This window comes from Antechinus flavipes, chromosome 3, assembly GCF_016432865.1.
Source record: "Antechinus flavipes isolate AdamAnt ecotype Samford, QLD, Australia chromosome 3, AdamAnt_v2, whole genome shotgun sequence".
NCBI lineage: Eukaryota > Metazoa > Chordata > Mammalia > Dasyuromorphia > Dasyuridae > Antechinus > Antechinus flavipes.
Window position 1 is genome coordinate 571882694 of NC_067400.1, and position 26959 is coordinate 571909652.

Here is a 26959-nt window from a genome sequence, read left to right on the forward strand (position 1 = left end):
GGAGCGCACGTGGGAGGCGGGGCAGCAAACCCAGCTGTGACCACTAGGGGGGGAGGCAGGAGGTCAGGATTGGGAGGAGTCCCTACTTCGGAGTCCCTCCCACCTCCCCGTCGCCATGGTCACGGGCTCAGGTTCCCCAGTCCTGCAGCTATCCATTGGCTGGAATAGACACGTGACCTGGGCTGGAATGCTAATGTGACGGTTCTGGTCCCCCGCCCCCTCAGTCGGAGGCTCGGGCTGGCCGGCAGGCGGGCGTCGCTCAGCCCGCGAGGGGCGGGCCGCGGGGCGGCACCTGGGAAGAGCGACCAGGTAGGGAGAAAGGGGGCGCGGGAGACCGCAGGGAGCGGGAGGGGCCGCGGCCGCGACTCCGCCGGCTTAACCCTTTGGGCACCCAGCTGTCACGCGCAGGAGCGAGTTGCCGGGCATATTTCCGTGGGCTCTAAAGAAGAGGGTGGGGGGGAGAAGAAAAGGGGGAGGGGGAGGAAGAGGGGACGGTGAGGCGCGCGCGCGTGCACGCGCGGCCCGCCCAGAGTAAGGAGGCTCTGGGCTCTGGGGCGCGGCGCGCGGCCCCGTGGGTGGCGTGCCGAGCGCGTCGGGGCAGAGGGCGCTGGTCCACACTGGCGCTCGGAAGCTGGAAAGCCTAAACATTAAAAGAGGCGGGGGTGGATCGTCTGTTCCGAGCAGGACACATCTGGACGACTGCTGTGTCCGATTCTAAGCATCCCAAGCCGGGAAGAGGGGAACAGGGGAAGGGCTGGGGCCTTGAAGGACCTAGGCGTACTTAGAGTGGATACGACGGAGGCGCGGTGGCGGGTAGAAAAGATGAAGGTCTTCTAGTGTCGGTAGGAGGCATTCATCTCGTTCTCTCTGGCCCCGCCCACTATATGCCAGGCACTGATCTCTTGGAGATGCACCAGGAACCGCCCCTGCCCTCAAGGAGCTCGCGCTCTAACGGGAAAGACCAGCTTACCAATTGTGCAAAGAATGGGGTGGATATAGCAGATGTCAATTTAAGTTTGATGTGAGGGAAAACTCGCCGGCAGTCAGGCCACAATGGGCAGCCTCGTGGGTTTTTCTGGTCAGTGTTCTTTAAGGAAAGACCGGGGGATCTTTTGTCCAGTGTCTTATACTGAGGATACTTTTTGAATTGGACCCTCCAGAAAAAGTGTGAATATCAATACTGCCTGAGATACTGACTTTGCGTGTGTGTCCATAAAAATCTTTCGACCTCAGTCTCCTCCTCTGTAAAATAAGGATAATTATTATTTGTAGAGTATACTTGTCTCAAAGAGTGTTTGTGAGGATCTTGTGAGACAATGAATGTAAATGTTCTTTGTAAAATACTATAGAACTGTCATCTGTTATTGTGAGGAGAATCTGGTAAAGGGTGGTGGGAAGAAGGAGAGTGTTTAGCCTGGAGAAAAGAAAACCTAGAGGAGTCTTAATGGAAGTCTTCAGGTATTTGAAGGATTGTCATGTGAAAGAGGATTTATGTAAACAGCAGATTCGCAGGAGCACAAAGAAAATAAGAAATTCACAAATCTAGAGACATCTCACCCAAGTGTGCAAACAGACTATTTATGCCTGGCCTGCGGTAGAACCTTCTGAAGTCATATTGAACCGATCAGGCATAGTAGAACATAATGTACCTTGGGGAAATAACATCTGATGTCACTGGTCTTCTTCCAATAGAAAGGATGAACGGTGTATAAATAACAATGGATTTGAAGCCTGAGGACCTTGGTTCAAATCCTAGTTGCCTTTTATGAAGTTGTGTGACCTTGGCTTTGTAACAGCCTCAGTTTCCTTACATGTTTAAAAAAAAAAAAAGAGGTGAGTTAGATTCCAAGCTTTAAGTCCATGATTCTATTTTACTTAACTTTATAGGGCGGAACTATAAGCAGTACTGAAAAGTATAAGGGCAGATTTAAGCTTCATATTGAGAAAAACTTTTACTAACAGTTATTCAAATGGGAAAGACCTGCCTTGGCAGATAATATGTACTCTATTAGGATTATTGATTTAAAAGTTTAATGACTCCTTGCTTGCTGTGAATGCCATAGAGGTTATTCCTGTTGAAGTAAAAGTTGAATTAGGTTGAAAATTCTATACTTTAGGCTGAGAGCTGCCTTAAAGAGGCAGATTGCCCACCTGTATATCCTGTAAATTCACACCAGATTGAATAATGATAATGAAGTTCAATGAGAAACTACAGTAAGCAAATTCTTCTACCCCAGAACTGACCAGAAAATCAGTCAAAAGCTTGAAGTCATTTGGAAAGGGGGCCCAAAGGGGCCCACCATCTATGTATAGCTTGCAAAGCTCTGTGTCTAGAAACATCAAGAGTGCCTCAGGTTTCCTTTGGAAATCTCTAAGGTAGATTGGTCTTGACACAAAGCCCCAATTCAGGAACTGAATGATGGAGAGACTGAGTAAATCAAAGAGAACAATGACCTGTATGAAAAATTTATTTTGAATCTAGAAAGGAAGGGAATGAGTTAACTTATAACAACTGCAAACAGATTTTGAAAGGAAAAAAAATAGATTTTCCATATGGACTCCATGAATAACCAGAAGAAATGATATAAGAGATTTAAATATGAAATAAAAACTTGGGGGAAATAATTTGAAAGAGAATAAATTAGAAAAGAAGGTAGTAGAAATTTACACAAGAAATGGACTCCCTGAAAATTTTTTTTATTCCTTCTCAAATTTCTTTAGGTTTCTCTTTCCCGACGCTCTCAGCTGAAAAACTTTTCTCATAATTTATAGAAAAAATTGAGACTCCAGGATAATACATCATGACCCATGTAGGATTTATACCAGGAATGCAGGGCTGGTTCAGTAATAGGAAAACTATTGGCATAATTGACTAATCAATAACCAAATTAACAAAAGCCATACGATCAATAGATGCAGAAAAAACATTGATAAAATCCAACATTCATTCTTATTAAAAACACTTGAGAGTATAGGAATAAATGAACTTTTCCTTAAAATAGTCAATAGCATCTTTTCAAAAACTGTCACTAAGCATTATATACAATAGGGATAAACTGGAACGATTCCCAATAAGATCAGGAGTGAAACAAGGTTGCTCACTATTACCATTACTATTCAATATTCTATTAGAAATGCTAGCTTCGGCAATAAGAGTTGAGAAAGAGATTAAAGGAATTACAGCAGGTAATGAGGAAACCAAATTAGTACTCTTTGCAGATGATATGATGGTATACTTAGAGAACCCCAGAGAGTCTACTAAAAAGCTATTAGAAATAATCCATAACTTTAGCAAAGTTGCAGGATACAAAATAAATCCACATAAATCATCAGCATTCTTATATATCACTAACAAAATTTAGCAGCTAGAGATACAAAGAGAAATTCCATTTAAAGTAACTGCTGATAGTATAAAATATTTGAAATCTGTCTGCCAAAGGAAAGTCAGGAACTATATGAGCAAAACTACAAAACACTTTCCATACAAATAAAGTCAGATCTAATCAATTGGAAAAATATTAAGTACTCTTGGATAGGTTGAGCAAATATAATAAAGATGACAGTACTACCTAAACTAATCTCTTTCTTTAGTGCTATACCAATCAGACTCCGAAGAGACTATTTTAATGACCTAGAAAAAATAACCAAGTTCATAAGAAAAAAGAGACTAGAAATAGACTAGTTGATCAGTGGACTAGATTAGGTTCACAGGACAAAATTGTCAATAACTATAATAATCTAGTGTTTGACAAACCCAAAGACCCCAGCTTTTGGGATAAGAATTCACTGACAAAAACTGCTGGGAAAATTAGAAATTATATGGCAGAAACTAGGCATTGACCCACACTTAACACTGTACACCAAGATAAAGTCAAAATGGGTTCATGATCTAGATAAAGAATGAGATTATAAATAAATTAGAAGAACATAGGATAGTTTACCTCTCAGACCTGTGGAGAAGGAAGGAATTTGTGACCAAAGAAGAACTAGAAATCATTATTGATCACAAAATAGAAAATTTTGATATCAAATTAAAATTTTTTTGTATAAACAAAACTAGTGCAATATTAGAAGGGAAGGAATAAACTGAGAAAACATTTTTACAGTCGGAGGTTCTGATAAAGGCCTCATTTCCAAAATATATAGAGAATTGACTCTAATTTATAAGAACTCAAGCCATTCTCCAGTTGATAAATGGTCAAAGCATATAAGCAGACAATTTTCAGATGTAGAAATTGAAACTATTTCTAGCCATATGAAAAGATGCTCCAAATCATTATTAATCAGAGAAATGCAAATTAAGACAACTCTGAGATACCACTACACACCTCTCAGATTGACTGGGATGACAGGAAAAGATAATGCTGAATGTTGGAGGGGATGTAGGAAAACTGGGACATTGATACATTGTTGGTGGAATTGTGAATGTATCCAACCATTCTGGAGAGCAAGTTGGAACTATGCTCAAAAAATTATCAAATTGTACATACCCCTTGATCCAGCAGTGTTACTACTGGGCTTATATCCCAAAGAGATCTTAAAAGAAGGGAAAGGGACCTGTATGTGCAAGAATGTTTGTGGTAGCCCTTTTTGTAGTGGCTAGAAACTGGAAATTAAATGTATGCCTATCATCCCCACTCATTCCTCCATTCAGCTACCAAAATGATTTTCCCAAAGCATGGTCTGATTATGTCAGTTCCCTCACTGAGTAAACTTTGATGGTTCCCTATACCTCCAGGATCAAATACAGAATCTTCTGTTTGACATTCAAAATCTTTCATAGCCTAATCTTCACTTACTTTTCCAGTCTTTGTTACTTTATCTCTTGCTACATGATCTTCACTTTAGTGACACTGGCCTTCTTGCAGTGCATGAAGACACTCCTATCTCTCAGCTTAAGTTTTTTCCTTCCTCAGCTTAACTTGTTTAGTCATATTTGACTCTTTGTGACCTCATTTGAAGTTTTCTTGATGAAGTGGTTTGCCATTTTCTTCTCCAGCTCATTTTTCCATGAGGAAACTGAGGCAAACAGATTTAAGTGATTTGTCTAGGGTCACACAGCTGGTAAATTTCAGAGGCCACATTGAATTCACAAAAAGGAGTTTGTTGAAAAGAGCCGAGTCCATCACAGTTGATAATCACATAATCCTCTTGTTACTGTGTACAATGTTCTCTTGGTTCTGCTTACTTCATTCAGCATCAGTTCATGTAAGTCCAGGCTTTTCTGAAGTCGCCTGTTCGTTATTTCTTATAGGAACAATGATATTCCATTATATTCATATAATTTATCAGCCATTCTCCAAATGATGGGCATCCATTCAATTTATTTCTAGCTCCTTGCTATCACAAAAAGAATTACTACAAATATTTTTGCACTTGTGGGTCCTTTTCCATCTTTTATTATTTCTTTGGGATATTGTAGAGACAGTGCTAGATCAAAGGATATGCATAGTTTTAAAACCCTTTGGTCATAGTTCCAAATTGCTCTCCAGAATGGTTGGATTATTTCACAACTCCACCAGTAATGCATTACTGTCCCAATTTTCCCACATCCCTTCCCACATTTATCTTAGCCAATTTAAGAGCTGTGAAATGATCCCTCAGAGTTGTCTTTAATTTTCATTTCTCTAATGGTGATTAAGCATATTTTTTCATATGACTAGAACTGGCTTTAATTTCTTCATCTGAAAGTTGTTCATCTTTTGACCCTTTATCGATTAGGACTTGTATCCTTATAAATTTGAGTCAATTTTGTATATATTTTAGAAATGAGGCTTTTATAAGAAGAACTAGCTGTAAATATTTTCCCCCAGCTTTCTGCTTCCCTTCTGATTTTGGCTGCATTGATTTTTTTTTTTTTTTTGTGCAAAAACTTTTAAGTTTCATGTAATAAAAGTTAATCCATTTTGCATTTCACAATGTTCTCTTTGACCATAAATTCCTCCCTTCTCCACATTTGCTTATAACCACATTATGAATCCATTTCAATCTTATTTTGGTATAGGGTGTCAGAAGTTGGTCAGTGCCTAGATTCTGCCATACTATTTTCCAGTTTTCCCAGCAGTTTTTGTCAAATAGGATCAGAAACCCAGAAGTTTTGAGTCTTTGGGTTCACCAAACACTAGCTTACTATAATCATTGACTATTGTGAATTGTGAACCCAACCTTTTTCACTGATCCACTATTTTTAGTACTAAATGGTTTTGATGATTGCTTCTTTATAATATAGTTTTAGGTCTAGTATGACTTGAAATTCTCAACCTTTTGTTTTTCCAGATGAATTTTGTTACTATTTTTTCCTATGCTATACAATACTTCTGTTAAGTAGTTTCTTGGCAAATTGATTGATATGGCATTAAATAAGTAGATAAAATGGTCATTTTCATTATATTAGCTTGGTCTACTCAAGAGCACTTGGACAGTCTTCCAATTATTTAGATCTAACTTTATTTGTATGAAAAATATTTTGTAATTCCGTTTATATAGTTCCTGGCTTTGTTGTGGCAGGTAAACTTCCAAATATTTTATGTACAGTTATTTTAAATGAGACTTCTCTTTCTGTTTCTTGTGGCCAGGCTTTTTTGGTAACATATTGAAATTTGTGTAAATTTATTTTATATTCTACAATTATACTAAAGTTGTTACTTGTTTCTAGTAGTTTTCTAGTTAATTGTCCAAATAAACTATCATATCATCTGCAAAATGATAGTTGTGTTTCCTCATTATTAGTTTATTTTATATCCTGCAACTTTGCTAAAGTTAATTGTTTCTAGTAGTTTTTTTAATTGATTTTCTAGAATTCTCTAAATATATCATCATATCATATGTGAAGAGTGATAGTTGTGTTTCCTTATTACTGGTTTATTTTATATCCTGCAACTTTGCTAAAGTTAATTGTTTCTAGTAATTTTTAAATCAATTCTCTAGGATTCTCTAAATATATCATCATATCATCTGCAAAGAATGATAGTTGTGTTTCCTCATTACCTAACATTTCTAGTACAATACTGAATAATAGTGGTGATAACGGACAACCTTTTCACTCTGATCTTATTGGGAATGCTTCTAGTTTTTCCCCATTATATATAATACTTGCTAATAGTTTTAGATAGAAGCTACTTATCATTTTAAGGAAAACTCCATTTATTCCTCTGCTCCCTAATGTTTTTTTTATTAGGAATGAGTATTAGATTTTATCAAATTTTTTTTTTGGTATCTGTTAAGATAATCATATGATTTCTGTTCCTTTTATTATTGATATGGTCAATTATGCAGATAGTTTTCCTGATATTGAACCAACATTTCTGATATAAATCCCCCTTGGTCATAATGTATTATCCTCATGATAAGTTGTTGTAATCTCTCTGCTGATATTTTATTTAAGATTTTTGCATCAATATTCAATTGGAGAAATTGGTCTGTAATTTTCTTTCTTTGTTGTGGCCCTTCTTGGTTTAGGCATCATCATCACATCTGCTAGAAGCTATATGAAAACTGCCTGTATTTTAGAATCAGAGCGCAAAGAATAGATAGAAAAGAACCCAAGAGAAACAATCACCACTGGGAAGGAATCCCCTAAAGGAAAAGTCCTAATAATGTAATAACCAAAGCTAAAGTTATCATGTCAAAGGAAAATTACTACAAGATCTAGAAAAAAAGCAGTTCATACTATGAAACTACAGTCCATATATAAGACCATACTATATAAGACCTACTAACCTTTATGAAATTTTGAGAAGACATCATTGAATGTGATATTTCAAAAGTTAAAAAAGATCAACTTACCATTTTAACTTGCAGAGAGGAGTATAACTTACTGGGAATGGGAGTGGAGTAGGGGTGGTAATGGAATAGCTTAAGGACACAAGCATTTACCAAGCACTTACTTGTGTCACTTAGCATTACCGTGCTAAGATCTGGAAAAACCAGTGTAAATGCAAGCAGAAGGAAGGACTGCCTCTGGCTTTAAGAAAATTAAATTAGGACGAGGGAACATTTGAAAGAGAGCTTTAAAATGGTGGTCGGGGATATACTTTTTTTTCTTTTTTTTAAAATTATAACTTTATTGACAGAACATATGCCTGGGTAATTTTTTACAACATTATCCCTTGCCCTCACTTCTGTTCCAACTTCTCCCTTCCCTTCTTCCACCCCCTCCCCTAGATGGCAAGCAGTCTTATACATGTTAAATATGTTACAGTATGCAGAACCGAACAGTTCTCTTGTTGCACAGGGAGAATTGGATTTAGAAGGTAAAAATAACCTGGGAAGAAAAACAAAAATGCAAACAGTTTACACTCATTTCCCAGTGTACCTTCTCTGGGTGTAGCTGCTTCTGTCCATCATTGATCAATTGGAACTGAGTTAGATCTCTTAGTCTAAGATATCCACTTCCATCAGAATACATCCTCATACAGTATTGTTGAGATATATAATGATCTCCTGGTTCTGCTCATTTCATTTAGCATCAGTTCATGTAAGTCTCTCCAAGCCTCTCTATATTTATTCTGCTGGTCATTTCTTACAGAACAATAATATTCCATAACATTTTTTTACCACAATTTACCCAATCCATTCTCTAATTGATGGACATCCATTCATTTTCCAGTTTCTAGCCACTACAAAAAGAGCTGCCACAAACATTTTGGCACATATAGGTCCCTTTCTCTTCTTTAGTATTTCTTTGGGATATAAGCCCAGTAGGAACACTGCTAGATCAAAGGGTATGTACAATTTGATAACTTTTTGGGCATAACTCCAGATTGCTCTCTGGAATGGTTGGATTCGTTCACAACTCCACCAACAATGCATCAGCATCCTAGTTTTCCCACATCCCCTCCAACATTCCGCATTATCTTTCCCTGTCATTCTAGCCAATCTGACAGGTGTGTAGTGATATCTCAGAATTGTGTTAATTTTCATTTATCTGATTAATAATGACTTGAAGCATTTTTTCATGTGGCTAGAAATAGTTTCAATTTCTTCATCTGAGAATTGTCTGTTTGTATCCTTTGACCATTTATCAATTGGAGAATGGTTTGATTTCTTATAAATTAGAGTCAATTCTCTATATATTTTGGAAATGAGACCTTTACATAACCTTTAATGGTAAAAATGTTTTTCCACTTTGTTGCTTCCTTTCTAATTTTGTTTGCATTAGTTTAGTTTGTACAAAGGCTTTTTAATTTGATGTAATCAAAATTTTCTATTTTGTGATCAATAATGATCTCTAGTTCTTCGTTGGTCACAAATTCCTTCCTCCTCCACAAGTTTGAGAGGTAAACTATCCTAGGTTCCTCTGATTTATTTATGATCTCGTTCCTTATGCCTAAATCATGCACCCATTTTGATCTTATCTTGGCATATGGTGTTAAGTGTGGGTCTATGCCTAATTTCTGCCATACTAATTTCCAGTTTTCCCAGCAGTTTTTATCAAATAATGAATTCTTATCCCAAAAGTTGGGATCTTTGGGTTTGTCAAACACTAGATTGCTATAATTATTGACTATTTTGTCTTGTGAACCTAACCTATTCCACTGATCCACTAATCTATTTCTTAGCCAATACCAAATGGTTTTGGTGACTGCTGCTTTATAATATAGTTTTAGTTCAGGTACAGCTAGGCCACCTTCGTTTGATTTTTTTTTCATTAATTCCCTTGAAATTCTCGACCTTTTGTTCTTCCATATGAATTTCGTTGTTATTTTTTCTAGGTCATTAAAATAGTTTCTTGGGAGTCTGATTGGTATGGCACTAAATAAATACATTAGTTTAGGGAGTATTGTCATCTTTATTATATTCGCTCGGCCTATCCAAGAGTACTTAATATTTTTCCAGTTATTTAAATCTGACTTTATTTGTGTGGAAAGTGTTTTGTAATTTTGCTCATATAATTCCTCATTTTCTTTTGGTAGATAGATTGCCAAATATTTTATGTTATCGACAGTTATTTTGAATGGAATTTCTCTTTGTGTCTCTTGCTGTTGGATTTTGTGGGTGATGTATAAAAATGCCGAGGATGTATGTGGATTTATTTTGTATCCTGCATGGAGGATACACTTGCTCATGGGTAGTTTATGGAAATCCACACTTCCTCTGGACTGGACTGGAAGTCGAGAGTTAGAAGAGGAATGAAGGAGTAAGTGCTTTCACCTATTTCTATTGAAGAGATCAGTCCAGAGAAACGTACAAAGGTAAATACTTCAACATTTAGTATTATATGAGGTTGTAGTGCTAAGATTTTAATAAGAAGGAAATGTTTCTTTAGAATTTTGTTATTTTCAAAGGATATTAATAGAGATGAATGAGAAAAATCAGTTATTTTTAGAATGTATTGGTTTTATACTGACGTCCTTGTTCCTCACACAAGATATTTCATCTCCTGACTTCATTTATTTTCATTGACTGTCCTCTTAGTGATTGCAATTCTTTTCACCTCTTGGCTTCCCTGGCTTTATTCAGGAACTAGTTAAAATCCCACTTGCAAGAAGCCTTTCTCAATTCTCCTTGATGCTAATACCTTTTGTCAATGATCTTCAGTTTATCTTGTATGTATCTTGTTTGTGTGTAGCTGTTTATATTAATTGACTTCCCCATTAGACTGGGGACTTTTTTTGAGATCGGAACTGTTTTTAACCCCAACACTTAGGACAGTGCCAGGTACATAGTAGACATTTAATGAAGACTTATTGACTTAACTTGTTGTGAGGGCTTGAAGAAGGGAAAAAGAAGAGAGGATAAAAGGAAGAATACACTATTGTAGAAAAGAAAGAGGAATCTACTATTTTTCATAACAAGAGTATGTAAAAAAAAAAGTAACAACTTGAAATCTCTCTATAGATCAAGTGGCCCATTGACTTCCCATTAAGAATCCCTGATGCAATGGAATGTTAATATAATATAAGAAATTATGAAAAATGATTTTTGAGCAATCTGAGTATGAAGTGACATAGAGTAAAGTGAGCAAATCTAAGAGAACAATTTATAAAAGGATTGCAACATTGTAATGAAAAGCAGAAAAATTTAAGAAATCTGGTCATAGCAATGATCAAACCATGCCTCCAGAGAATCTGCAATAAAACATGTTACCTGCCTCCTTACAACTTTGGATACAAGTTTCAGAATGAGACATGCATTTTTGGACTTGACCACTGTACAGATTTGTTTCTTTTGACTATGTTTCTTGTTTCATAAATTTTTTTCTTTCTTTGGCTTTTTCATTAAGGATGGAGGATCAGGAATTGGAGGGATCAGCAAGAGTGATGCTAAAAAATAAAGATGCCATTGTAATATCTTTTAAAATGTACATCGGAGAAAAGAAGTTCAGAAGAAAGCATAGACAAGCAGAATAATTTTGAAAGTAATGTGTAGAATTTATTATAGATGCCTAAGAAGAGCAAAAATTATGAAATGGAGTTTTATTGTTTCTTGGGGAATTTTCTTTTTGAATATTTTATTTTTTGATGTTTAGGTCCAGAATTGTAAGAAAAATATTTTTAAAATTCAATTTATTTAAACCAATCTGGAAGGGTTGAGAAGTAGGAGTACTTTCTACAATTGGGGATCTTCCTCCCTTAACTTTCTCTTCCTCTCTTACTTTCTCCTTCAGCTGTGAGTCATGCAGATCCTATCCAAAAATAACCTGGTGGTGGAAAGATGCACCACCACCAGGATTATGCTTCCCTGTTGTCTCCCCTCTACACTTGGTAGAACTATCTAGTAAGTTCATCCTGGCTGTTTGCCTTGACACAGCTTGGATATGGAGTCAATAGCTATTTTTTTTAAATTGAAACAGAGTACCAAGCCTTACCATGCTATTTTCCAAAAAAAATTTTTTTTTATTTAGGAAAAGAAGAAAAACAGAAAAGGAATACTAAACAAAATGAAACAAAACAAAAGAGAACATTGTCATATACCCAGCAAAACATCAGGGAGGATTCAAAATATATAACAACAAATTACTTAATTAAGAAAGTATATATATATATGTATATATATATTAGTAGAAGAAATTATATTCATCATTTTTTTCTTCCTTGAAAATTGGTCTTTTGTTCTCTGCTGTATATCTTATTTACTTTATTCTTTTTTGCCCCTTTTATCCCCATCCCTACCCCCAAGTAGGCTATAGTAAGAAAGGATAGATTTATGTATATATATGTAGATGTATACATACACACATCCCCACACAAATACACACGTACATATCTTGATTATTCAGGCTGAGTCTTTGCTTAATTCTGCTCCTAACTTGCTTTGCTATTATGTAACCTGTCCCAACTCTTGTTTCCCTCTCTTGAGAGTTCTTTTCATATCCTTTGCTTCCAGGTCTGCCCATCCCTCCCCACTTATTTCTTTATAGATTTTGGAGGGTGCTCTCCTCTTCATGGTATATATGTAATGTTGCCTATTTAACCCATTTCCGATGTAAGTTTTCAGAACTATGAGCCCTCCTTCCCCTCCTAATGCCTCTGTCTATTCTTCCTCCGCACCTCATTTATATTATGTAATTACAATTTTTACCTTAACTCTGCCCTAATTTTTCTTTTGAGCTTCTCCATTGTTGATATCAATCTTAAACATATGGTATTCATTTCTCATGTAAAACAAAACAAAACAAAACAAAACAATTTGTCCATTTTGAGTTCCTTGGAATTGATCTTTCATATTGGCTTTTATATGTTAAATTTTCTATTAAGTTTGGGACAGAAAGCCCTGAAAATATGCAAGTTGTTGAATATCCAATTTTTTCTTATTCAACATTATAGATAATTTTGCTGGATATATTTTTGGCCTCAGGCCTAGTTCTTTTAAGTGATGCTATATATGATTTCAGGACTTGTAGTCTTTTATTGTAGCTGCTGATAAGTCCTATACAATTCTAATTGTAGTTTCAGTGTATTTGAATTGGTTTTTTTTTCCCTTGTCTTTTGCAAAATTTTCTCTTTGTTCTGGGAGTTTCAAGTTTGGCATTATTGTTCCTATGTGTTTTCCATAAAGGATCTCGTTGAGGTAGTGCTTAGTAGAATTTTTCTATTTCTACTTTCCCCTCATGTTCTATAACTCCAGAAGAATTTTCTTGTATTATTTTTTGCATTATTATGTGAAGGTTCTTTTTTTAATCACAACTTTCAGGCAGTCCAATTATATTTTTTCTCGTTGATCTGTCCTTCAGATCTGTTGTTTTATAAGATTTTCATATTCTGTTCTATTTTTTTCATTCTTTATAATCTGTTGTGTTATTCCTTGGTCTTTCATGGCTTCACTGGTTTCCCCTTGCCTGATTCTAATTTTCAAAGCGTTATTTTCATCTTTGAAATTCTGTATCTCCTTTTTTAGTTGCCTAAGTTTTTTTTTTTCCATAATCTTGTTTTTCTTAGTTTTTTTTTTTAAGTTTTTCCTCAGTTTCTTATTTGATTTTTAAATTCTTTTTTGAGTTCTATAAATTTTCTCTGGGCAGGGAGTCATTTCACCTTACTCTTAGGGATAGAAGTTTTTTTTTATCACCAAAATGTCTTCATTTGAAGATGAACCCTGGTCTTCTGCATTCCCATGATATATTTCTTTGGTGGGATTCTTTCCTCTTTGCCAGTTCATTTTTTTTTAATAAGATGAATTAGTAAAAGCACCTCTAATCGTGGTGCCTCTGACTTCACCTCAGCTCTGCCCTCTGACCAGGAACTCCAAACCAAGAGCTCCTCATTCCAACAAGTGCCAGCAGCCAACAGCATCCCTTCCCTGCTGCTTCTGTACTCACTGGGTCCTGGTTCCTTCTCACGCAGGGCCCTATCCCTGTAGCATCTGGTGTTCCTGATCAGCTGAGGTTCCCTCAGTCTCACCAGACTCAGAGCCTACTGTCCAGGAGGTGAAAATTTTTGTGGTTCCTGTGAAGCTCCAGGCACACTCAACTATCCTTAGGGCTCCCCACTTCTTATTTCTAATGGAGATAGCAGGGAAGGATTTACATTTCATATGGATTACTCCATCCCCATCCCCCATCTTTTTTAGGATCTGCTCAGGTTATATCTGAAGGATCCCTGTTCTGCCCCAAATCTTCTTGATTTTTCAGCAGTCTATATTCTCCCTGATGCACAAATTTACTCTATTTGTGGGTGAAACCTGGGAACCTTGAAATTTACCAACCTACTCTGCCATCTTCCCAGAATTCTCCCCTTCTTATATTGTCTTACCACTGCCTCTTAAGTCCCTGCTTTCTTCCCTGCTTTTATGTCATGCTGATATTTCCCATTGCCCTCATTACTGGAATGACCAAAGAACTCCTGGATCAGACCCCACCATTGCATTTTTAGGATTTGGGGGTCTTTTTAATCATCCTGCATCTGAATTTTCTTTTATGTGTCATCTCTTCCAGTTAGAGTGTTAGGTCCTTGAGAGCAGTCAGCTATTTTCTTTGAATTCTCAGAATTTCATGCTGTACTTGACACGTGGTAAATGGATAATATATACTTTTCATTCATTCAAAGACTTGAGAGAGTTTTTTGATTGATAAAAATTGAAATCATCTTGGAACTAAAAGAGTAGTATCACACTCATAGAAACATCTCAGCAGTTCAGTTTGAACCTGAAGCCCAGGTTCACAACTTTGGAACCATCCTCAACTCTCGACTTTCATTTACCATCACCATTACCCCAGTACACACACACACACACACACACACACACCAAATTGATAGGTCACGACCAGATATGGGGCCTAACTGAATGTGGGGCTCATGAAATTATAATTAATTATAAATAAAAATCAGTAAAGTTTAATTTGTATATGTAATTTATTTACCTATATACCTAGAGATGTAATGGGCTGAGGCTTGAGTTGATGCACTGAGGTCCCAAGCACATGAGGCTAAATAGTAATTGGACCATACTCTATTAATAGATAAGCTTGGAGAGAGAATGGCCCCCACCCACTCTTTGTGCAAGTCCTGATGTGTTGTATAGGAAATGACGATTTTGGTGGGTGGAGGCAGGGGAGTGGAAAAGGAAGGGGAGGAGAGACTTTTGGGACGGCCATTGCCACGGTTGACTCCACTGTTGGCTCGGCTCGCGTCGCTCTCTCTTAGCTGGCTTCCTGTCACAACTGCCTATATTTGCTATCGCAATCTTTCTTACCTATATTTGCTATAGCAATCTTTATTCACATCTTCACTTCAATAAATATTGAAGATTTTTCCCTTAACCTGAATTCCTGACTCCGGCTGACTTTAAATACGCGGTCATTACATAGAATCATATACAAATTTCTCAAATGAAAAGGAATACTGAGTAGAAAAGAAGCCCTAGTTTAAAGTGCTCGTCCATGGAGGAAAAGTGCGTGTGAAGAAAGTCCAATGTGTCCAGACTTATGTTATGATTTTAGATGGATAATTTATAGAACTTGTTCATCCCTACATATATTTGGATTGTAAATGAGTACAAAATTGGACAGAAAAAAAGCTTGTATTTGGGAAATCTGCAGTATTTTAAAATGTGTTTCTTTTCTCAAGCTCTCTCTCTTTTTTGTACTTTGATATTGTATACCTTTTTGCTGTTTAGTCAGCTTTTACTTGGCGAGTTTATATGCTATGACATTGGTGCACATATTTTTACCACTGATGATTTCTTTTTCAAGCTACCCCAATTTTCTTCCTGAAGCAAAGGCCCATCTTTCGATAATATATCAATGAAGCACAAAATACCACATCTCAAAAAAAAAAAAAAAACCCAAATCTCCCAAACAACAACCCAAAACACATTAAAGCAGTGGGTCAGCAATGGTCAATGGAAAGATAAATAGCAGCCATGACTACAGTGTACTACCTATGAAAATGAGCGCAGCTAATGTGTTAAAAAAGATATCAAAGAAATGAATAACTGAGAAAAGATGTGGGTAGTTTTTATAGTGAAAGTGTGGAATAACGTGTGGATAGTCTGTGGATGTCCCAATACCCACAACAATCTCAAGAGATAAAGATTAATGTCTTTGTGAAAAATTTATAGAAGGGCACACCATAAGAAAAAATAGGTTGGAATTTGCCCCATTGATGGGAGTATAGAGATTTTTCGAAGTTTTTTTCCAATTGATGCTAGATCCTTATGAATCATGAACATCACATTATCTGAAGAACTTAAATTGCAGGTGACAAAATAAGTTATGATTTATATTAAGTAAGCTATACTATATTAATGATAATCACTTGCACTCAAGTTCAAGTGTTATCAAAAACAATGTGCCATCAAAAGAAGAGGTGGAAGCAGCTAGATGGTGCAGTGGATAGAGCACTGACCCTAAAGCCAGTAGGATCTGAGTTCCAATTTGAATTCAGTCACTTAACACTTCCTAGCTGTGTGATCCTGGACAAGACACCTAATTCCAACTACCACACAAACACACACACACACACACAAAAGTTTTCTGTTCCAGATAATAGATACCCAGATTGTTTCAATGGAGCCAAAGAATAGTAAAAGATCTAGAAGACAGGTTTTGCATTGGTTGATCCTTAATACTAGATTTAAGGTGGTGTGTGGATAAGGATTACATGAAATAAAAGGGCATAGAGAAGCTGCTATTTTTACTGGTAGGGGGAAGATTGTAGAATCACAATTGAAAAGGAGCTTTGTAGTCATCTGATCCAACCCTTATGTGAAAAAGAATCCCTTTTGCAATATCTCTGGAAAATGATCATTTGTCCTTTTCTTGAAGACCTCCGATAAAAGAGAACTCACTCTCATCTGAGGTAGTACATTATCCAGTTTTGAATAGTTCTAGTTGTTAGGAAGTTCTGTCTGTCATGAAGCCTAATTTGGTACTTTGCAATTTCTACTCATTAGTTCTGCCTTCTGAGAAGGCACAAAACAAGTCTAATCTTCTTTGTCACAGTCCTTCAAAGATGGAAAACTCTTATATTGTCCTGAAGTTTTCTCTTGTCAAAAATAAATACTCCTAGTTGCTTCAGCTGATTTTCATATGGCATGAACTTGAGGTTCTTCACCACTCTATCTTCCTCCATGCTCTTCAAAGTGTCAATATCCTTCCTAAAATATGGCACCCAGAACTGGACATAATATTCTAAAATTAGTCTGACTAGTGCAGAATATATAGAATTATTACCTTTTTCCTAGAAATTTTTCCTCCAAGTGCCAGAGGATGAGAAATAAATAATACAAAAGAGGAGGCAATCATTAAAGACAAATTTTCTTTTTCTTTTTGAGGAAGAGAAGAGAAAATGTAGGATCATAGCTTGAGAGGATGGTAGGGCTAAAAGAAGAATCTTTTTTTAAAGGTTGCAGGAGATGTTGTAGACAACATGAACAAGCCTGTAATTAAAAAGAAAAAAAATTAGGAAAAGAGGGTAGATGACTGCAATTACAAAAATCTGATGGAAATGAAAGAGATGAGATACAGGTTTGGGTAAGAAGGGTCACTACATCACAGAGAGAAAGAAAAGAGAAATGAGGAATTGTGTTTGAGATGTAGAGAAGAGAGAACTCATGGTGAATGACCTTGATTTTCTTAGTAAAGTATAAAGCAAAGTATTCTGTTGAGAGGATAGGAGGAGGTGGATTGGAAACTTTAAAAGAGAAGAGATTTGAAACAGCTCCTGTCAGGAATATAAAAAAGGACTTAATTCCAGGAGAGCAAAAGGTTTGCCTTGCTTCAGTGATGTTGATAACATAAATAACATAAATTTGCTTTGGAGACAGTTGATATAGTTGCATGGCATCATTGTTCAGCACTACATGAATAGGCATGGATGAGTCAGATGGAAGAAATTTGGCAAGGATATGAGAGAGAAGGATAATGTATTGCTTATCTGTACGGTTAATGAGATTACAAAGAGAGGAAAGGAGAGCTAGAAAAAAAAAGTGATATAAGGTTGGAGTTAGTGGGCTGGGGAGAGTCTTAACAGGGGATTAAAAACTTTGTTCAATATCCAGGATGTATCCTGGCAATTTGAAAAGACTCCTTTGGTGGGAGTACAGCCTGGCATCATGGATAATGTGCAAGATAGATTTTATGACAGGAAAACATGTTTTCAAATCCTACTTCTGAAACAAATTGCATGACAAGTCCCTTGAACATACTTAATCAAGTTCTTTATCTACAAAATGGAAATATCTACCTTTCTAGGATGTTTAGAGGCTAAAATGAAATCATGTATGTAAATTACTTTTAAAATGTTTAAAGAGCCATTTAAATAGTCGCTATTATTTTGATTTAAATGATAAATATGAATATTTTTGAGTGTCTGGTTTCTGTTTCACTACACTTAGATTGCATTGGTCAACTTACAAGCAGCTTGGGATTGCCTAAGTGCTATATGGAAATCTTGCTGGGGACATAACAGTAATGGGAAGGGAAAGGTTGATTGGGAACATAAAAATTAACTTCAATTTATGAATATTCTTTCCAGATATGTGTTGGGTCCCATGTTTGGACCATTGCTATAATTCTGTTATGGTCTACGCCTCCTGCATTCAAGATCTTCTTTTATCTCCTTTCTCCAGGCAACTTTTATTCTATACATTTTCATAACAGAAATCTTAACATTATGGGGTTGAAGAAGAGACAGTTTCATATGGAAATACAAACTTTAGTTTGAGTCCTCCCTGACCAAGAGACAGCATGATAAGCAGAAATCTCTGGATTTTAAATGAGAGATGAGAGTCTATTGCCTACTGCCTATGTCACACTTAACCTCTCTGGATCTCAGTTTCCTCCTTTATAAAATGAAGCAGTTGGAGCAGATGATCTCAAAAAATACTTTTAGCTCTAAATGTTGTGATCCGGTCACTAGGCACGGGAAAAGACAAAAAGGATTCCTTTCAATTCATTAAACATTTGTATTTACTGTGTGTAAAACTAGGCACTAGGGATAACTACAAAGCAAGAACAAGATGATCCCAGTGCCCATGTAGCAGAGATGCTAGTGGAAAGGGGATGAAGGAGATATAGTCTGTAAGAAAGCTAAATATGAAACAATTTGAGGTTAAGATAACAGAGGAAATATTAACTGGGTGGCATCAGGGAAGACTTTGGGTTTTATGGGATACCTGAACTGAGTCTTAAGGATTTTGCGAGGTGGAAGTTTTAGGCTCAAAGAGCAGGCTCTGTTCAAACAGAGGAATGAGAGATGGAGTCCTACATTTGGGGAACAGCTAGTTTTTTTAAATAACTTTTTATTGATAGAACGCATGCCAGAGTAATTTTTTACAGCATTATCCCTTGCATTCACTTCTGTTCCGATTTTTCCCCTCCCTCCCTCCACCCCTTCCCCCAGATGGCAAGCAGTCCTTTACATGTTGAATAGGTTGCAGTATATCCTAGATACAATATATGTGTGCAGAACCAAACAGTTTTCTTGTTGCACAGGGAGAATTGAATTCAGAAGGTATAAATAACCTGGGAAGAAAAACAAAAATGCAAGCAGTTTATATTCATTTCCCAGTGTTCTTTCTCTGGGTGTAGCTGCTTCTGTCCATCTTTGATCAATTAAGGCTCTCTTTATCGAAGAGATCCACTTCCATCAGAATGTATCCTCAAACAGTATCGTTGTTGAGGTATATAATGATCTCCTGGTTCTGCTCATTTCACTCAGCATCAGTTCATGTAAGTCTCGCCAGTCCTCTCTGTATTCATCCTGCTGGTCATTCCTTACAGAACAATAATATTCCATAACATTCATATACCACAATTTACTCAACCATTCTCCAATTGATGGACATCCTTTCATTTTCCAGCTTCTAGCCACTACAAACAGGGCTGCCACAAACATTTTGGCACATACAGGTCCCTTTCCTTTCTTTAGTGTCTCTTTGGGGTATAAGCCCAGTAGAAACACTGCTGGATCAAAGGGTATGCACAGTTTGATAACTTTTTGAGCATAGTTCCAAATTGCTCTCCAGAATGGCTGGATGTGGAACAGCTAGTTTTGATGGAATATATGATGTGTGAAAGAAGTATAGGATAATGTCTAGAGCTAGCATTAAGTCTGCACTTGTCAATTTGTTGATGAAGAAACTGAATGATCAAAAAATAGTGACTTGTCTAGGGTCACATAGCAGGTATCTGGTGCAGGATTTGAATCTAGTGTTCCTGACTACTCCAAATATAGTGCTCTATTCAATAACACTATTTCTTCAAAGTGTTTACTTCAAATGCAGTTCACAGTGTATAAGTAAGTGTTTGGAAACATGACATATATTAGAATAGATAATTGGTAATTTGAGGGAAGGTACTAGTAGTGAAGTACAAGACACTCACTACTGTGTCTTGGAAGAAAGCAGGGGAGATAGAAGGCAGAGGTGAAAAGAGAGTTCATTCTAAGCATGAGGGACAGTCATTGGGAATCACAGTAACAGTCATTAAATAGTATATAATGTTCAAGGGTCAGAAAGAATGCTATCTCACTGGATGTTAGAATACTTGAAAGAGAGTAAAAGAAAAGAAGACTTGAAATGTAAGAATGGGCCAAATTGTAAAGGACTTTAAAAGCCAAAGAGAACATTTTATCTTTGATTCTGGAGATGAGAGGGAGTCCACTAGTCCAGCTTGTGTGACTGGGAACCTGATAATGTCCTCAAAAGCAATAGGGAAATTTAGAAGAGGGGAGGACTAAAGGGAAGATAATTAATTTTGGTTTGGACATCTGGTATTTATGATATCTATGATGTTTATGGCCATCCAGTTCAAAATGATAGTGATGTGAGACTAGAAATCAGGAGAGAAGTTATAAGTACATTTAGGAATCATCTACATAAAAATGATCATTGAATCCATGGAAACTGGTGAGATCATTAATCAAGACAGTATAGAGAGAAAGGAGAAAACCACAATTAGTGGTCATGCCATGGAGGAAGATCTAGCATAAAACACTGAGAAATAGCTTGGAGGAGAACCAGGAGAAATCAGTTTTATGGAATCCTATAGAGAAGAAAGTGTTGTCAGAGGCTATAGAAATGTCAAAAAGAGACTATTACATTTTATAATTGATCAATTATTGGTAGCTGAAGAGAGAAGCTTCAAATAAATAATGAAGTTAGAAGTCAGCCTGCACAGAGTTTAAAGGAAGGTAAGAGAAAAGGAAGTAGAGGCACTGATTATGGATGACTTTCTTGAGGAGTTTCACCATGAAATGAAGGAAAGATATAGAATGATAGGTGGTAAGGGATGGATGGATCAAGTGAAGGTTTTGATGGTGCTCTTATTTTTTTTAAAAGAATGGAAGAAATGTGGGAATGGTTATATTTATTGGGGAAACAATGAGTTTGATAAGGAGAGATTGAAAATTAGTCAGAGTATGTAAAATAGATGAGGAAATCTGGGGGAAACAGGATGGATTTGGATTACAGGTGCATATAGAGGTATTTGTTTGCCTTTTCAAGGAAAAGGGCGACCTTTTCATGGGAGAGACACATCTGAACAATATCAGCTGATGTAACTCTTGGGGAATAGCCTCATCCTCCTCCCCATCTCTTGTGAAATATGAGACCAGGTGGTTCTCTTCTGAGAGGCTGGGGGAAGAGTAGCAGTTGTGGGAGGCCACATGATACATGAGAAGATTTGGAAGAACTCTCTAATAAGTAGAATAGGGGATTGATTAAGGAGATGTAATAGAATTGTCTAAAGTGAAGCTTCTTTAGTTTGGGTTCACAGGACAAAATAGTCAATGACTGTGGTAATCTAGTATTTGACAAACCCAAAGACCCCAGCTTTTGGGATGAGAACTTACTATTTGACAAAAGCTGCTGGGAAAATTGAAAGCTAGTATGGCAGAAACTAGGCATTGACCCATACTTAATACGTATACCAAGATAAGGTTGAAATGGGTTCATGATCTAGACACACAGAGTGATATTATAAAAATTAGAAGAACAAAGTATAGTTTACCTCCCAAATCTATGGAGAAGGAAGGAATTTGTGATCAAAGAAAAACTGGAGATTGTTATTGAACACAAAATAGATAATTTTGATTATATTAAGTTAAAAAGTTTTTTGCACAAACAAAACAAATGCAGACAAGATTAGAAGGGAAGCAAACTGGGAAAACATCTTTACATTCAAGAGTTCTGATAAAGGCCTCATTTCTAAAATATAAAGAGAATTGTCTCAAATTTATAAGAATTCAAGTCAATTTCCAGTTGATAAATGGTCAAAGGATATGAACAGACAATTTTCAGATGAAGAAATTGAAACCATTTCTAGTCATATGAAAAGGTGCTCTAATTCACTATTAATCAGAGAAATGCACATTAAGACAACTCTGAGATACCACTACACACCTCTCAAAGTGGCTAAGATGACAGGAAAAGATAATGATAAACATTGGAGGGGATGTGGGAAAACTGGGACACTAATAAATTGTTGGTGGAATTGTGAATGGATCGAACATTCTAGAGAGCAATTTGGAACTTTTCCCAAAGGGTTATCAAACTGTGCATACCCTTTGATCCAGCAGTGTTTCTATTGGGCTTATATCCCAAAGAAATCATAATAAAGGGAAAAGGACCCACATGTGCAAAAATGTTTATGGCAGCCCTTTTTGTAGTAGCAAGAAACTGGAAACTGTTTCCATCAATTGGATGTGAGTGGATGCCCATCAGTTGGAGAATGGCTGAATAAGTTATGGTTTATGAATAATTATGAAACATTATTGTTCTATAAGAAACAATCAGCAGGATAAAGACTAAAGCTAAGTAAAATGAGAACCAGGAGATCAATGTACATGGCAACAACAAGATTATACAATGGTCAATTCTGATGGATATTGCTCTTTCCAAAAATGAGATGATTGAGGCCAGTTCCAGTGATCTTGTGATGATGAGAGTCATCTATACCCAGAGAGAGAACTATGGGAACTGAGGGTGGATCACAACATAGCATTTTCACTCTTTTTGGTTGTGGTTTGCTTGAATTTTATTTTATTTTACTTTTTTTACTTTTTACTCTGATTTTTCTTGTGCAGCAAGATAATTGTATAAATATGTATGCCTATATTGGATTTAACATTTTTTTTTACCATGTTTACTATATATTGGATTATATACCCTCTAGGGAAGGGAGTGGGGAGGAAGAGGGGAAAAATTGGAACACAAGGTTTTTCAAGGGTCAGTGTTAAAAAATTATCTTTGCACATGTTTTGGAAAAAAAAAAAAAGCTGAACAAGCTATTAATCAACTCCCTAAAAAAAATCCCTGGGACCAGATGGATTTACATGTGAACTCTACCAAACATTCAAAGAACAATTAGCCCCAGTGCTTTATAAACTATTTGAAAAAATAGGGAATGAAGGAGTCCTACCAAATTCCTTTTATGACACAGATATGGTACTGATACCTAAACCAGGTAGGTTAAAAACAGAGAAAGAAAATTATAGACCAATCTCCCTAATGAATATTGATGCTAAAATCTTAAATAAGATATTAGCAAAAAGACTACAGAAAATCATCCCCAGGATAATACACCACGATCAAGTAGGATTTATACCAGGAATGCAGAGCTGGTTCAACATTAGAAAAACTATCAGTATAATTGACCATATTAATAATCAAATTAACAAAAACCATATGATCATCTCAATAGATGCAGAAAAAGCATTTGATAAAATCCAACATCCATTCCTATTAAAAACTCTTGAGAGTATAGGAATAAATGAACTTTTCCTTAAAATAATCAGTAGTATCTATTTAAAACCAGCAGTAAGCATCATATGTAATCGGGACAAACTGCAACCATTCCCATTAAGATCAGGAGTGAAACAAGGTTGCCCACTATCACCATTACTATTTAATATTGTATTAGAAATGCTAGCTTTGGCAATAAGAGTTGAGAAAGAGATTAAAGGAATAACAATAGGCAATGAGGAAACCAAATTATCACTCTTTGCTGATGATATGATGGTATACTTAGAGAACCCCAGAGACGCTACTAAAAAGTTATTAGAAACAATCCACACCTTCAGCAAAGTTGCAGTATACAAAATAAACCCACATAAGTCATCAGCATTCTTATATATCACTAACAAAACCCAACAGTTAGAGTTACAAAAAGAAATTCCATTTAAAGTAACTACTGAGTATATAAAATATTTAGGAATCTATCTGCCAAGGGAAAATCAGAAACTTTATTAGCAAAACTATAAAACACTTTCCACACAAATTAAATCTGATCTGACCAACTGGAAAAATATTAAATGCTCTTGGATTGGGCGAGCAAATATAATAAAGATGACAATACTACCTAAACTAATCTATTTATTTAGCGCTATACCAATCAGACTCCCAAAAAACTACTTTGATGACCTAGAAAAAATAACAACAAACTTCTTATGGAAAAACAAAAAGTCAAGAATTTCAAGGGAATTAATGAAAAAAAAATCAAATGAAGGTGGCCTAGCTGTACCAGATCTAAAATTATATTATAAAGCAGCAGTTACTAAAACCATCTGGTATTGGCTAAGAAATAGACTAATTGATCAATGGAATAGGTTAGGTTCAAAGGACAAAACAGCCAATAACTTTAATAATATAGTGTTTGACAAACCCAAAGACCCCAGTTTTTGTGATAACACATTATTTGACAAAAATTGCTGGGAAAATTGGAAATTAGTATGGCAGAAACTAGGCATTGATCCATATTTAACACCGTACACCAAGATAAGGTCAAAATGGGTTCATGACCTAGGCATAAAGAATGAGCTTATAAATAAATTGGAAGAGCATAGGATAGTTTACCTCTCAGACCTGTGGAAGAGGGAGGAATTTATGACCAAAGAAGAACTAGAGTTCACTATTGACCACAAAATAGAAAATTTTGATTATATCAAATTGAAAAGTTTTTGTACAAACAAAACAAATGCAGACAAGATTAGAAGGGAAACAATAAACTGGGAAAACATTTTCACAATCAAAGGTTCTGATAAAGGCCTCATTTCCAAAATATATAGAGAATTAACTCTAATTTATAAGAAATCAAACTATTCTCCAATTGATAAATGGTCAAAGGATATGAACAGACAATTCTCAGACGAAGAAATTGAAACTATGTATAGACATATGAAAATATGCTCCAAATCATTATTAATTAGAGAAATGCAAATTAAGACAACTCTGAGATACCACTACATAACTGTCAGATTGGCTAGAGTGACAGGGAAAGATAATGATGAATGTTGGAGGGGATGTGGGAAAACAGGGACACTGATAACATTGTTGGTGGAATTGTGAACACATCCAGCCATTCTGGAGAGCAATTTGGAACTATGCTCAAAATGTTATCAAACTGTGCATACCCTTTGATCCAGCAGTGTTTCTACTGGGCTTATACCCCAAAGAGATACTAAAGAACGGAAAGGGACCTGTATGTGCCAAAATGTTTGTGGCAGCCTTGTTTGTAGTGGCTAGAAGCTGGAAAATGAATGGATGCCCATCAATTGGAGAATGGTTGAGTAAATTGTGGTATATGAATGTTATAGAATATTATTATTCTGTAAGGAATGACCAGCAGGATGAATACAGAGAGGGCTGGTGAGACTTACATGAAGTGATGCTAAGTGAAATGAGCAGAACCAGGAGATCATTATATACCTCAACAATGATACTGTTTGAGGATGTATTCTGATGAAAGTGGATCTCTTCGATAAAGAGAGCTAATTCAGTTTCAGTTGATCAAGGATGGACAGAAGCAGCTACACCCAAAGAAAGAACACTGGGAGATGAATATAAACTGCTTGCATGTTTGTTTTTCTTCCCGGATTATTTATACCTTCTGAATCCAATTCTCCCTGTGCAACAAGAAAACTGTTCGGTTCTGCACACATATATTGTATCTGGGATATACTGTAACCTATTCAACATGTAAAGGACTACTTGCCATCTGGGGGAGGGGGTGGAGGGAGGGAGGGGAAAAATCGGAACAGAAGTGAGTGCAAGGGATAATGCTGTAAAAAATTACCCTGGCATGGATTCTGTCAATAAAAAGTTATTATAAAAAAAAAAAAGAAAATTAAAAAAACTTCAATAGAAAAATGTAACACATACAAAAATAAAGTAAAGCTTCTTAAACTCTGGGTTGCAACCCCATAGGGGGTTGCATAACTAAATGTGGGGGTCATGAAAAATTTGGCAGTAGTGAAAGATATCAAATATTGCACTGAGATTTAATTTTTTATGTAAAAATAAACTAGCACATCTATCTCATTAATATGCAAATTTGCTTTCATCTTCAATGATAAAATTATATATGAATTTTAAAATAAATTTCTTTTTGAAAAAATTTTTATTATAGTTTTTATTTACAAAATATATACATGGGTAATTTTTCAGCATTGACAGTTGCAAAACCTTTTGTTCCACTTTTTCCCCTCCTTCCTATCCCCTCCCCCATATGGCAGGTAGACCAATACATGTTAAATATGTTAAAGTATAAGTTAAATACAATATATGTATACATATCCATACAGTTATTTTGCTGTACAAAAAGAGTTGGACTTTGAAATAGTGTACAATTAACCTGTGAAGGAAATAAAAAATGCAGCGGACAAAAATAGAGGGATTGAGAATTCTATGTAGTGGTTCACACTCATTTCCCTGAGTTCTTTCGCTGGGTGTAGCTGGTTCAATTCATTACTGCTCTATTGAAACTGATTTGGTTCATCTCATTGTTGAAGAGGGCCACGTCCATCAGAATTGATCATCATATAGTATTGTTGTTGAAGTGGTCCTGCTCATAAAATAAATTTATGATTTATTATCAGTAAATTATTTGTATAATTATTTCATATACTTATATACCCAGGGTCTCATAAAAATTTCTTTTTTTGAAAAGGGGTCATGAGTAGGAAAAGTTTAAGAAGTTGTACTCGGCATTGTCAAAAGTCGCCAGAAGTTGGGGCAACTAGATGGTGCAATGGATAAAGTACCAACCCTTAAGTCAGGAGAACCTGAGTTCAAATCTGGCCTC

The 26959-nt window shown here is 36.1% G+C and overlaps 1 protein-coding gene across 4 annotated transcripts in view; it reads left to right on the top strand.

The window, feature by feature from the left end:
• The first annotated feature begins 224 nt into the window (after positions 1-224).
• PHC2 (polyhomeotic homolog 2) overlaps positions 225-26959 on the top strand; it is a 149140-nt gene continuing 122405 nt past the window's right edge. For 2 of the 4 annotated variants that reach the window (XM_051987961.1, XM_051987964.1), the window contains exon 1: positions 225-309. The gene's annotated coding sequence lies outside the window, so the exon portion shown is untranslated. The remainder of the gene's footprint in view (positions 310-26959) is intronic. The other 2 variants (XM_051987965.1, XM_051987966.1) reach the window with 1 other exon arrangement.